The sequence below is a fragment of the Crocuta crocuta genome, unplaced genomic scaffold (assembly GCF_008692635.1).
Source record: "Crocuta crocuta isolate KB4526 unplaced genomic scaffold, BGI_CrCroc_1.0 scaffold166, whole genome shotgun sequence".
NCBI lineage: Eukaryota > Metazoa > Chordata > Mammalia > Carnivora > Hyaenidae > Crocuta > Crocuta crocuta.
The window spans coordinates 3,205,894-3,218,407 of NW_027531018.1; the positions used below are offsets into that span (position 1 = coordinate 3,205,894).

Here is a 12,514-nt window from a genome sequence, read left to right on the forward strand (position 1 = left end):
CACACAATGAATTTTTTTAATGTTTATTTACTTATTTTGAGAGGGGTGAGGAGGGGCAGAGAGAGAGAATCCCAAGCAGGCTCCACGCTGTCAGTGCAGAGCCCAACTTGGAGCTCGATCTCACAAACCATGAGACCATGACCTGAAATGAAATCAAGAGTTGGACACCTAACCAACTGAAGAACCATCCAGGTGCCCCCCTACAATGACTTTTAAATTTCATTCCATAGAACTGTGATGTTCCATTAAAAAAAAAAAGGTGGGATATTTTGTTGTCGTTAAGTAAATTATTTCGAAATGACAATATGAAACTGATTTATAAACTGATTATGGTTGGTATAACTTCTGTAATAACCCTCAGGGTTTATATTCAATACTTTGGAATCCTTTAGAATTTTAAGTTGATTAGAAAAGCCTTTGCAGTTTGAGGACCCTTCTGCATGTTTGGGGACTAGTTTGCCCATATTAATTCTTCTAGATAGTCATTTGTTCTAAAATTGGATTGGATTAACCACCTAAAATTGGGTGGTCAAATTCCCAACTTTTTGTGTAACTCTAATTTCTTAGGAACCTGAGGTTCTCCGTAGTAATATATTCTAAAGTCAAATCAGGCTTCTCAAGGTAGTGAAGTCTCTCTACATTTGGAGGGAGAATGAAGATACTTGTGTGATACAGACATATAAGGAAGGTCCATATTGAAGGCTTCTTGGATCCCCCTCCTATTCACCCATTCAGACCAAACCCAGTGCACAGCTTTGCCCTTATGAAGTCGTGTTCTGTAGTTTCAAGTCTGCACTCTGCCATGAGAGGCTGCTTCTAAAGCCAGATTCTCTCATATTGATCCTCAAATCCACATACCCTTTGGGGCTTAGTTCTTCCCCTAGTATACTCCACCTTCTCTTCCTTTTCAAATATGTTTCTAGCTCTTATTGAAATTGACCTATATTATCATCTTTCCTTCCTCCACTCATAAAGTAGTATCCTTTGTAATCTTGGTTTTGCAAGTATTTTAAGCAAATTTTATCCTATGGGTACTCAAGAGGCTGGCAGTATTTATCATTATCTCTTACTAATTGTGTGATTTGGGAAGTTACATGATCTTGTGAGAGTCTGCTTTTTCATCTTTGTATCCACATAGGTTATTATGAGAATTAAATAAGAGAATGCAGGAGAAATACTTGGTACAGTGCCTGAAAGGCCCCAACAAACATGTGAATTGTTACTTGAGATATGATGAATTTTATGAAAGGGAATGTTCAGGGAGCCTAGGATTTATAGCTGGGCACCTTCACTTGTTCTGAAGGGGACAACGAAAGTCCTCCAGCGGAAGCGACCTTTAAGTTGAGACCTTCAAAGTGAATATAATTTGTGGTCTGGAAAAAAGCAAAGGTTCCAAGTAGAAGAAACTACCCTGCACATTCCAGGGCCTGAAGGCATATGCTGAAGGAATGCAAGAGCTGAGAAGTCCCAAATGGTGGGACGGAGAGAAAGAGCTGGAAACATGGCGAAGGGTGAGCCTTGGAGAAGTAAGCAGGAGCCAGAGGGATGAGGACTCTGAAGGTCATGGTTAGGATTTTATACTTTACCTTGACCACAAATTAAAAAGCCCTAAGAAAGGCAAGAGAAAGGAAACGACATGATCAGTATAAATTCTGAAGAGACCATTCTCCCCTGCATTGGGGCAGGCGGATAAGAAACACCTATTGCTTCCTCCTTTAGCTCCAGCAAGAAGTTCAAAACACACAACATCCAGCCCACCTGTGGAAACCCTCACCCCAGCTCTGTGCCTTAAATTGCAATAAAATCCAAGCCAGCCTCCTTTCCCCACTCTCTCAAGCCATTTTTGGACCTGCTTGAGAACCTTCCGTGCTCTTCCTCATTATGTGCGTAACAAACCTTTTCATATGCTCTTGGTATGTGTGTGTGGCATCAAAATCTCTCCATCTGAACCACATTCAGATGGCGGGGTTGGGGCGTCCATTATGCCTCTTGTGGTAACCACAACAATATGCATTATAAATATAAAAACTTTAACATATCTATCTCAAACAAGACTGAGATTATACTATGAATATCTGATTTTTAAAATAATATACTTTGGACAAGGATGTTATTAAATGTTTTTCGCAATATCATTTGATCTGCAACATATGATACTGTATATGTATTGTACAAATGATCTAACCAACTTACGATTAGACATATATGTTGCTTACAATATTTTTACTGCTGCTGTAGCAGATATCCTTATAGAGAAACCTTTGTTCATTTTCTTGGTAACTTAAGATAAATTCTTATAGTTTTAAGTATTAATGAATCATAAGCACATTCATCTCATCAGAGTAAATATTTAGGGAGCATTGCCATGCGCAGTTATTCAGGATCCTAAATACAAAAGTTATCAAAATTCTTTTCAGAGAAGTACATTTATGATAAGGGATTCAGAAGAATATTTGCAGGTTAAAAACTGATTTTTTTTTAAATGAAAACAGCTAAAGCCAAGAAATGGAGCCTGTATAAAATTGTATAAGGTGTGAAGTTTACCACAGGGTGGCACTAATACATTTCTATTAAATTATGATATGTTAATTAGAAGTTTTTTCTCTGTTGATCTATGTTTTTAGTGAAGTATAACTAGAAAAATATTTAAGTTTAATTTGATGTTTTAAAAATTAGTTTACATTAAAAACACAAGATAGGATTTTTATTTAAGAACCTAAATATTATACATACTTTCATAACCACAGAGCCTGACAGGTGATTTCCCTTGTTTGTTTGTTTGTTTGTTTTTAATGTTGGTTTATTTTTGAGAGAGAGAGAGACACCGCGTGAGTAGGGGAGGGGCAGAGAGAAAGGGAGACTCAGAATCTGAAGCAGGCTCCAGGCTCTGAGCTGTCAGCCCACAGACTGATGTGGGGCCCGACCCCACAAACTGTGAGATCATGACCTGAGCCAAAGTCTGATGCTTAACCAGTTGAGTCACCCAGGCAGTCCCCAGGTGATTTCCTTTTTAAAAAACCAAAAATCAAATTATGGAACATAGTGTAATACACATATACACACATACATATGTATAAATGTTTATAAATATTAAAAACATATATAATATTTGGGTTCTTAAAAATCTTGTTTTGCATTTTTAATGTAAACTAATTTTCTAAATGCGTGTATGTGTTTGTGTCTTATTGTATGTGCAATAAGAGAGTGAAATGCAATTTACAGAGTTGGGTTTATTTTCTGATCTTGCATCTAACTGAAATTTTAGCTTTTGTATTTTAAAGGAGCGATCCTCAATAGTCCGTTTTTCACTCTCCTGCACCAGAAAAATTTTAGGGACAGGAACTTTTATAAAGTATCCTCTGCCATTTACTCCTGTTTCTTCCTATCTCAGTCATTCTGAATGCACCCAGGGGGGGTTACCTCCCTTCCTTCTTAATTAGTGCTCCAGTGAGCTTCTGTTAATGACAGTTACATTTACATAATTAATTATTATGTCCTTCTGGTGAAATGACTTCGGTATCATTAAGAAATGACCTTTTTATTCCTGGTGGTATTTTTTTGCTCTGAAATTTACCCTGTCTGATGCTAAGGTAGCCATTGCTACCTTTTCTTTTGAGTCTTGCTTTTTAAATATAATCTGACAATCTCTGCCTTTTAATTGGGGGTATTTAGACCATTTACTTTAATGTGACTACTGACATAGTTAGGCTTAAATTCATCATCTTGTTTTTTGTTACCTATTTGTCTCATCTAACTCTTTGTTTCCCCTTCTCACTTCTCTGCCATGTTTGAGATTCAGGTTTTTCTTTTTTCTTTTTTTAAATGTTTATTTATTTTTGAGAGATAGAGAGAGAGCACAAGGAAGAGTGCACCTGCCCTGTGATCTCTGGTCAGCTTTGTCTCCCTAGACTCAGCTTCTCAACTCAGGGTGTCTGCTGGGTCCCCTGGTCTTTCCCCTCCCAGCGTATAGCCTGGAAACTCATTCATAGGCTTGTTGCATTTGCTTTATATATCTTAGGGATCACTGCTCTCTGTTGCCTGATGTCCACTGTCTTGAACACTATTATCTCATATATTTTTTCTGATTTTTTTTTTTTTTTGGTTGTTTCAGGCAGTAGTACAAATTTGGTCCAGGTTACTCCATCTTGTCCAGAGCAAAACATCTACTTCAAGTTTTTATGAGAGGTTTTTGTTAGTTTCTTTGTATAATTTTATATTTAAATCCATTTAAAATTGTACTTTAAGTAGGTAATTAATTACTTTATCTCAAACACATACTATATAAAGATTCTACCTGTAAGTGGATACATTATAAATTAAATAATTAATTTCTGTGGGTTTTTTTCTTATAGTTTGGTTAGAAAAGCAATGGCTTTGATTTATTAACACCTGGAAAGTAAGTCTAGTAATAATGCTAGTTGTAATTTTATTCCCTTAATTACATTATAGTAAAATTTCTTAAGATTTTTAGAAATGAAAATATATGTGGTAGGTCATCTTCAACACATTTTAAGCTGAACATCATTGCATTTCTTTAATATTGCAGAGTTATAAGGCTAAAAAATATGTCTCAAACAAGGATTCAGGAAATTTTATGAAACAAAGTTACAATCATTTCTTGAGTGCCTACTATGTGATAGGCACTTCACAAAATTATTTTTTATACTCACAATTCATTTATTAGGCAGATGTTATTGTCCCCATTTGAAAGATAAGGAAATTGATAATACAGTAGGATTGTATAACTTGCCCAAAGTTACAGAGTAAGAATTCACACAAGCTGGATTCACACAGGCCAAACAACTAAAACTCAAGAGTGCTTTATTATCCCAAGCTGATTAAAGCTCTTCCCTTTGTAAAGACCTTCAGACCTTCCAGGTTTGGGGAGAGTGAGGTTTTTCTTTTTTTCTTTTTTTTTAATGTTTATTTATTTTTGAGAGAGATAGACAGAACGTGAGTGGGGGAAGGAGGAGAGATGGAGACACAGACTCCAAAGCAGGCTGCAGGCTCCGAGCTGTCAGCACAGAGCCTGACTCGGGGCTCAAATTCACAAACCACAAGATCATGACCTGAGCCAAAGCCGGATGCTTAACCAACTGAGTCACCCAGGCACCCCAAGAGAGTGAATTTTAACAATAGATTTATTGATAAGTTTTAGTCCATTAACATATCAAATATTAATATTTTACAAATTTTCTCTCCTATTCTATAAATAACATAATGATAACTTCATGTCACACTTAAAGTCTGATAAGAATCTACATTTTGAATCACTTTGCAATTTTCACGGTGCTTTCACACATTTCAATAATTATAACCACACTGGTTCATGCATTAGCCTCATTTTGTTCAAAGTCTGTCATTTGGTCTAGGTTCCCATAATTCGTAGACCAATATTTTTTCTATTATCCCAAACTGGCCTCTCTGCATCATTAGATTAAAGCAAACAAAACCAAAATGGCACCCATGTAAAGTCACCAAGTTTTTTTCCCACTTTTATGACAATACTTATGAAAAATATAGTTTGATTTTATATTTGGGTGGGTGTTGAAAATTTTGCTTACCATATTAATGTCATTTTCTTTTGTTTTGCAGCCTTGCAGACCACCTCACTGAATGTGATGCTCAGAATATAGGTGGAAAATTCATAAATTGGGATTTGATGCCAGACGGGTAGGAAGCAATATATACATATATAAAGTTTATATAGCATCTACATTTTAGAAATTTTATTATGTGTTTATTAAACTGTATTTCATTTTTTTAAATTTGTATTGTTTTTTTATATGCATTATATATTGTTTTCATATTGTAATACACAAACTTTATTTCCTAGCCATCATAATCTTATTAGGATCCAAAACTAAGTTTCAGGAGAATTCTTTTTGGCACCTTAAAAGTCATAGTTCCCTAAGATAATATACAATATTTTATATTACTATTATTATGGTCTCTAGTTTATTATTAAGCTGACCTTTGTATTTGTTAATGAGTTGAATTGTGTCTCCCAAAGACATGTTTAAATTCTAACCCCCAGGATCTTAGAATGTTACCTTATTTGCAGAGAGGGTCTTTTACAGAGATAGTCAAGTCAAAATGAGATAATTATAATAGGCCTCAATCCAATATTGGTGCTCTGATTTAAAAAAAAGTAGAAATTTGGACAAGGAAAAAGACACGCAACAGAGGAAAGACAATGTGAAGACACACAGAGAGAACAGCATGTGAAGGCAGGACTGGAGTGATGCATCTATAAACCAAGAAACACCAAAGATTGTTGGCAAACCACCAGAAGCTCAGAAAGGAAAGAAAAGGTTTCGCTCTAGAGCTGTCAGAGAGAACATGGCCCTACTTGTCTACACCCTGATTTCAAACTATTAGTGTCCGGAACTGAGATAGTAAATTTCTGTTGCTTTAAGACACCCAGATTTTGGTACTTTGTTATGACACCCCTAGGAAAATAATATAGTACCTAAAGTAGAAGTAGAGTCTCTCTCTCTAAGAACTAAATACACTAAATATGTATTGCTGGGACCTTGTATAAATATATATCTAAATATACACTGGAACCTTGAAATATGAGGACCCTATTCCATCCAGGGCTCTGCTGTGAGAAGGTTCTAGGTCCCAACTCTAAGAAGCTTCTACAACATGAGCTAGCTTACTGATATGAGACTTAATAATACATAGGCCTTTGCCTCTAGTACACATTAGGGATCTATAGATGACAGTGGTCTTTTCGGTCTTGTCTCCCATTCTTTCTCTGATCCTTGTCCAGAACCACGCAGATGGTATCACTCTTCTCCTCGTCTTCGGCTGTCATATGGTACCAGACTAGTAGGAAGCAATAAATACATGAGGGTCATAGCACCAGTGGGAAATGTGTCCTTAGCCGTATGCTCAAATTTGTCTGTATTTTATCTCTCAGAATGATTATTTGCTTTTGCAGTGTTTGCCTGTACTTGGGGGCAGATGACTTCCCTGATAGTTTTTTTTTTCTTTCTAATTTTATTCTTACCTCAAATTCATCAGCCTCTATTTGAGACTTAACACATTTCTGATGGTGACGTGAGTCAGTCTCTCACTGACCTAGACTCAGGTGATCTTTGTTTTCTTCCATGTTCTCCCTTATCTCATCTATCATCAGTCAGTAAGGTCAGTTTTCACTCCATAATATCTTTCATTTTCTTCCTTTTGTATCCATCCAAATTTGCCAGTTTTCTTATCTGGCTTCTGAAGGCTACTGTAGAATCTTATGTGGATTATGAAGGCTGTATAGCTTCTAAAGACCGTTAGCTGATTTTCATGACTCTTGTTTCCATTGTAATAGCTTTGCAACCGTAAAACAGATAGTTCAAGTACCAGAAATCTGACTGCTTAGGTTTTATCATCTTGGTTTTATCCTTTCAACCAAATTATAAACTCTCTGAGGGCATGGATCTTTGCATTCCTACAGACCTATCAGATGCAACCTTTGGCCCAGAATAGCAATGAGAAAGCATAAACTTTGGAAATATTTCCTAGAATCCTGGTCCTACCACTAATTAGCTCTGTGAGATGGGACAAGTTACTCAACCTTTATGTTCCTCAATGTCACTCATCTGCAGGGTAAGAAAAATGGTAATATCTCCTCTCATTGGGTTATTATGGAAGATGAGTGAATAAAGCACTTAAAAGAATACCAAAAATAAATAGTAATTTTTCAATAAAATGTTCATTATCTTATTGTCTTACGCTTTGCTGTTCTTCGAATATTTGGAGACTAATAAAAGATAAATTTGATTAACACATGAATAGAAGAATGATTTGATTTTATCTGAACATGTGTTGCACCTCTCAGTTATGGTGATGTAGCCCTGAGTCTTGTTGAGTTTCATGAGTATAAAACAAGGATAATAATACCTACCCATAGGGTTGTTGGAGAGTTTACTATAAATAAGTTGCTGTTGGTAAGGGCTGAATCCAGTATTTGACACTTATTTACCATAAGTAAATAGTATCCAGGAGAAACAGTAATAATGGTAGTGTTAATAGTAGTGAGGCAGCAGTATCAGTGATGGAGTGGTAGTAATAATACTAATAATGGTAGTAACAGGAAGAAGTAGCATTTCACTTTGTTTTTGGTATGTATGGAACATATTAGCAATTGAACAATTAGCTGAGGGTATGCGAGGAGAAGACATAAAGGTTTTCTTGACAGTCCAAGAGAAGTGATAGTTGAAGTCACGGGAATGGATGAGGTGGCCTCGAGAGTGAAGAGAACAGCTCTGGGAGCATCAGGGCATCTAGGGAAGGCAAGGGCAAGGGGAAAGTTGAGGCCCCTGGAGAGAGTGCAGTTCAAATTCTTACCCATCAAATCCAGAGATAGTGGAAGGAAGAAAATAGCTTGTAAGATGGGAAGCTGTAATTAGAGGGTGTCAGGCAGTAAAAGAAAATAGTCAGGGAAGACAGTGACCTGCCCTGGCCCCTATTACAGTCATTTCTCAACCATTTCCTCATATTTCCATCTTACTCAGAAAATTATCTTTCCTTCTTTAACAGCTAAAAAATAACTATATACATATGTTAATGAAATTAATAACACTATATTTTAATGCTATGATTAAACACTATCTATGGTCCATTACCAATTGGTGATACGTCATGAAGAAAATATGGACATGCTGGAGAGAAACAAATATGCTTTTCATTTGAAGAAGCACATTATGGCCTGAAAGTTATATTGTGAAGCTGAGGACATATATTTGGCAGGAGAAATTGAGAAAGCATGGCATGTACCTTTACTCAATATATTTAGAATCCTTTGCTGAAGTCTAACGTGTACCAGTACTTTAGAGAAAGAAACGTTTTTTAATTGGTGAACCCAGAAGGCATGTCCTAAATTATATGTATATTTGAACATATATATATATATTCATTGTAACTCCGACAAATATATGCTAAGTATTTTTTTAAATATGAAAATTTTACCAAAAACCAAGTCAATCTTTGCTTCAGCAATTCAGATAATATTGACTAATGTCTATTTGATTTAGATTTTTTTCAGTGCTTTAGTCATTTTGTTCCAAATGAAACACATTTCTCTTGGCTTCCTGCTTTGGCTGTAAACAGCCCAAAAAGCAATTACAAATTAAAAATCATCCCTATTCAGCTAAATAGTAAGATTATATTTATTTACTATTTTGATATTTCTCTCTTTTGTCTGTCTCTATATTGTTTTTAAATATATTGTTTAAAGAAAATATTCAATACAATATAAAATATAGCAACTATTGTACCTTAAATAATACCTAGAACAACCAAAATTGATCTATAGCTTCTTCTCTAAGAATAGTTCCAAGGATATATTATCTTAGGCACCTTCCTTATAATGGTTGCTGTTGCCATTAAGCATTGCACTTGGCCTTTTAAAATTTATAATTTTTATTCATGATACTTAAAAATGCAGTGGTCATAATGCAATATAAAATAGCTTCAATTAGTATACAAATTCTTTTTCCACTTCAGTCTTTAAAAAAATAATAGTAAACTCCCAGTGAACCTTTACCCTGCAAATGACCTGTTATGACATAGTTGAACTTGCAATGAACTTTCACATGAACTTTCAGTTATCCTCTGAGAAATATAACAGATGGAAAATAGGCAGATTTTTCAAATATTTTTAGATGCAGTGCTTGGACATGTTTAACCGACAACAAGGCCGACTATCTCTTTCCAGTGTTTGCTTTGCTGACTTTATTATACTGCATTCTGTTTAGTTAGATTATATGCATGAATTAAGAGATTCGGTTACATTTCTGTTTGACCAGCATCTTGATTTTAAACCAGCACTTGTATATGTGTTTAAAGATGAAGCTAATAGGGTCATAAAATATAACAAATTGTAAGAGAACTTTATTGAAGTTTTTGAAATAACACTGCTTCAAATCATTTATTTAGATAAGAGGGCTTTTAAGCACCTATTTCAGATTTTAGAATATGCGTCAACTATAATGTCTTTCACTTTGAATGGTTTGTAGCTAGAAATTCAGATCAAACTACGCATGGTTTTTGAACGGTTATTTGGGAAAGGAAGAGGAAAATTAATGGAGCACCAGCTATTGTTTACTACCGCTGGGGTATGAGATAGGCTCCTTAGAGGTATTTCATCTTAGCAACTCTCTTCCCCAAGTAGTTATCTTACTCATTTTGCATAGGAGGAAAGGGAGACAGAGAGATTGTGTAACTTGCCTGAGAAGACACAGCTAAACTGGGAAATTAAATCCAGGTCTCCCAGACTTTCAAGTCCTTACTCTTGCTACAAGTTTGTGCTCCCAAGAACAAAATATTTTGTTTGGTCAAATGAATGCTGAAAATAAAAGTGTGATACTGCTGTTAACAGTTCTATAATCTTTGTTTTGAGAATTTAAAGAGTTTCTTTGTATTCGTTGCATAATATTGCTAAATAAGTTAGGTATAAAACTTTCAGGTTGCTCTCAGTGATATAATGATAGTAACCGAGATATTTGCTTCTCCTGAAAGTTTCCTTTTGTTTGCAAAAGAAACTATACATCTATTACATTTACCAAATAATGCAGACATTTATATTTTTTATCCACTGATATGCATCTCCTTGCTTAGATCAATTCTTATTAACGCCCACTACATTCTCAGACCATAATTTATTCATCCTGAATAGTGTTTTAGATGTAGTTTAGTTCAGAGAGAGATTATACTTAATGGACATAGATACGTATAAAGTAGCACACAATTTCATTTATAAGATCAGAATGTGAACTCTATTACTCTGTAATTAGTCCATCTTTCCTGAGACTTCACTTAGTAACAACAATATCATTGGTGAAGCAAATAAAGATCTTTCCATTTCACAAGGATGCATGTAGAAGCTTGAAGGACCTGTTGTGATCTTGTCAGTGACATAGTTTAAATGGATAGCAAGTTAGGGGCACCTGGGTATCTCAGTTGGTTAAACATCTGACTCAGGGCATGATCTCACAACTTTTTTTTTTTTTTTTTTTTAAGGTTTTTTATTTATTTCAAGGAGAGAGAGAAAGACAGCGTGAGCAGGGGAGGGTCAGAGAGAGAGGGAGTGACAGACTCTGAAACAGGCTCCAGGCTCCGAGCTGGCAGTCAGCACAGAGCCCGACGCGGGGCTCGAACCCACGAACCGCGAGATCATGACCTAAGCGAAAGTCGGACGCTTAACCGACTAAGCCACCCAGGTGCCCCATGATCTCACAACTTTTGATTTCGAGCTCTGCATTGGGATCTGTGCTGACAGCTCAGAGCCTGGAGCCTGCTTCGGATTCTGTGTTTCCCTCTCTCTGTGCCCTTCAACCTGCTCACATTCTGTCTCTCTCTCTCTCTCAAAAGTAAATAAACATTTAAAAAAAAAATTAATGGATAGCAAGTTAAAATAAGTTGTTACTCATTTTAAGGGAATTTCTACTACTTTCCTTTCTTTAACTTTTCAGCTTATTTTTTAAAAACAGCTCTTTTTATTAAAAGTAACGAACAGTTTTCATATTAAAATAAGTGATCCTGCTTTTCTCTTCAGTGTTTAGGTATTGAAGGTGGAGCGGTGTAGATTCAAGGGGTAAAAGGTCTCTTCCTTCTTCCTTTTACAGCTGATCCTTCAACAACACGGGTTTGAACATCGCTTGTCCACTTACACATGGATTTTTTTTTCAGTGAATGCAGTACTATCTACTTTCTATTCCTTATCACATTCCTAATATTTTATTTAGCTTACTTTATTGTAAGAATACACCATGTAACATAACACATATACAAAATATGTGTTCATTGACTGAGTATTTTATTAGTAAGGCTTCAAGAGGCTATAAATAGCTTATTTGGGGGGAGTCAAAAGTTATATGTGGATTTTTGATTGTGCAGGGAATCAGTGCTCCTAACCTCTGTGTTGTTCCAGGGTCAACTGTATAAGGTCTTTTCTCTTGTGTTACTTTATTTGTTTAGAAGTCAAGTGGAAAGCACATACATTTCCCTCTGTATGATAGGGTGGCTTAGTTAGGGATAAAGTTATGATTTCCTGTAGAAAGTAGGCAGAAAACATGGTAGGGAGATAAGCCCATGACTGTCTTTGATTTCTTGATATTGGCTAAGACTGATAGGTCTACGTAAATTCTAAAACTTATATTTATAATATTGCAGCTCCTTAGATTTGAGGTAGTCATTATCTGTCCAATACTAGTCCCACATGATAGAGAGGGATTGTGGAGTAGGTATTGAATTATCAATACAGAGAATATATATCTATATGTTAAAAATACTGTTCCTTTTTTTGATATAGTATGTCTAAAACTATGATATGACAGAAAACATAAAATTTAGGCATACATGCTTTTTTATCTTCTTGCTTTAAAATAGACTCTGAAAGCTATAAAGTGATACAACCTCTAAAATCTCTAAAACCTCAAAAAATAAGTGTCAGTTTTGGGGGCACCTGGATAGCCCAGTCAGTTAAGTGTCTGGCTCAGGTCTTGGTCTCAGG

The 12,514-nt window shown here is 35.6% G+C and overlaps 1 long non-coding RNA gene across 5 annotated transcripts in view; it reads left to right on the forward strand.

Moving 5' to 3' along the window:
- The window catches only part of LOC144237261 (uncharacterized), a 110,701-nt gene that overhangs the window by 14,591 nt on the left and 83,596 nt on the right, over window positions 1–12,514 (forward strand). For all 5 annotated transcript variants that reach the window (XR_013336805.1, XR_013336806.1, XR_013336803.1 and 2 more), the window contains exon 4: window positions 5,596–5,673. This is a non-coding gene — a long non-coding RNA (uncharacterized LOC144237261). The remainder of the gene's footprint in view (window positions 1–5,595; window positions 5,674–12,514) is intronic.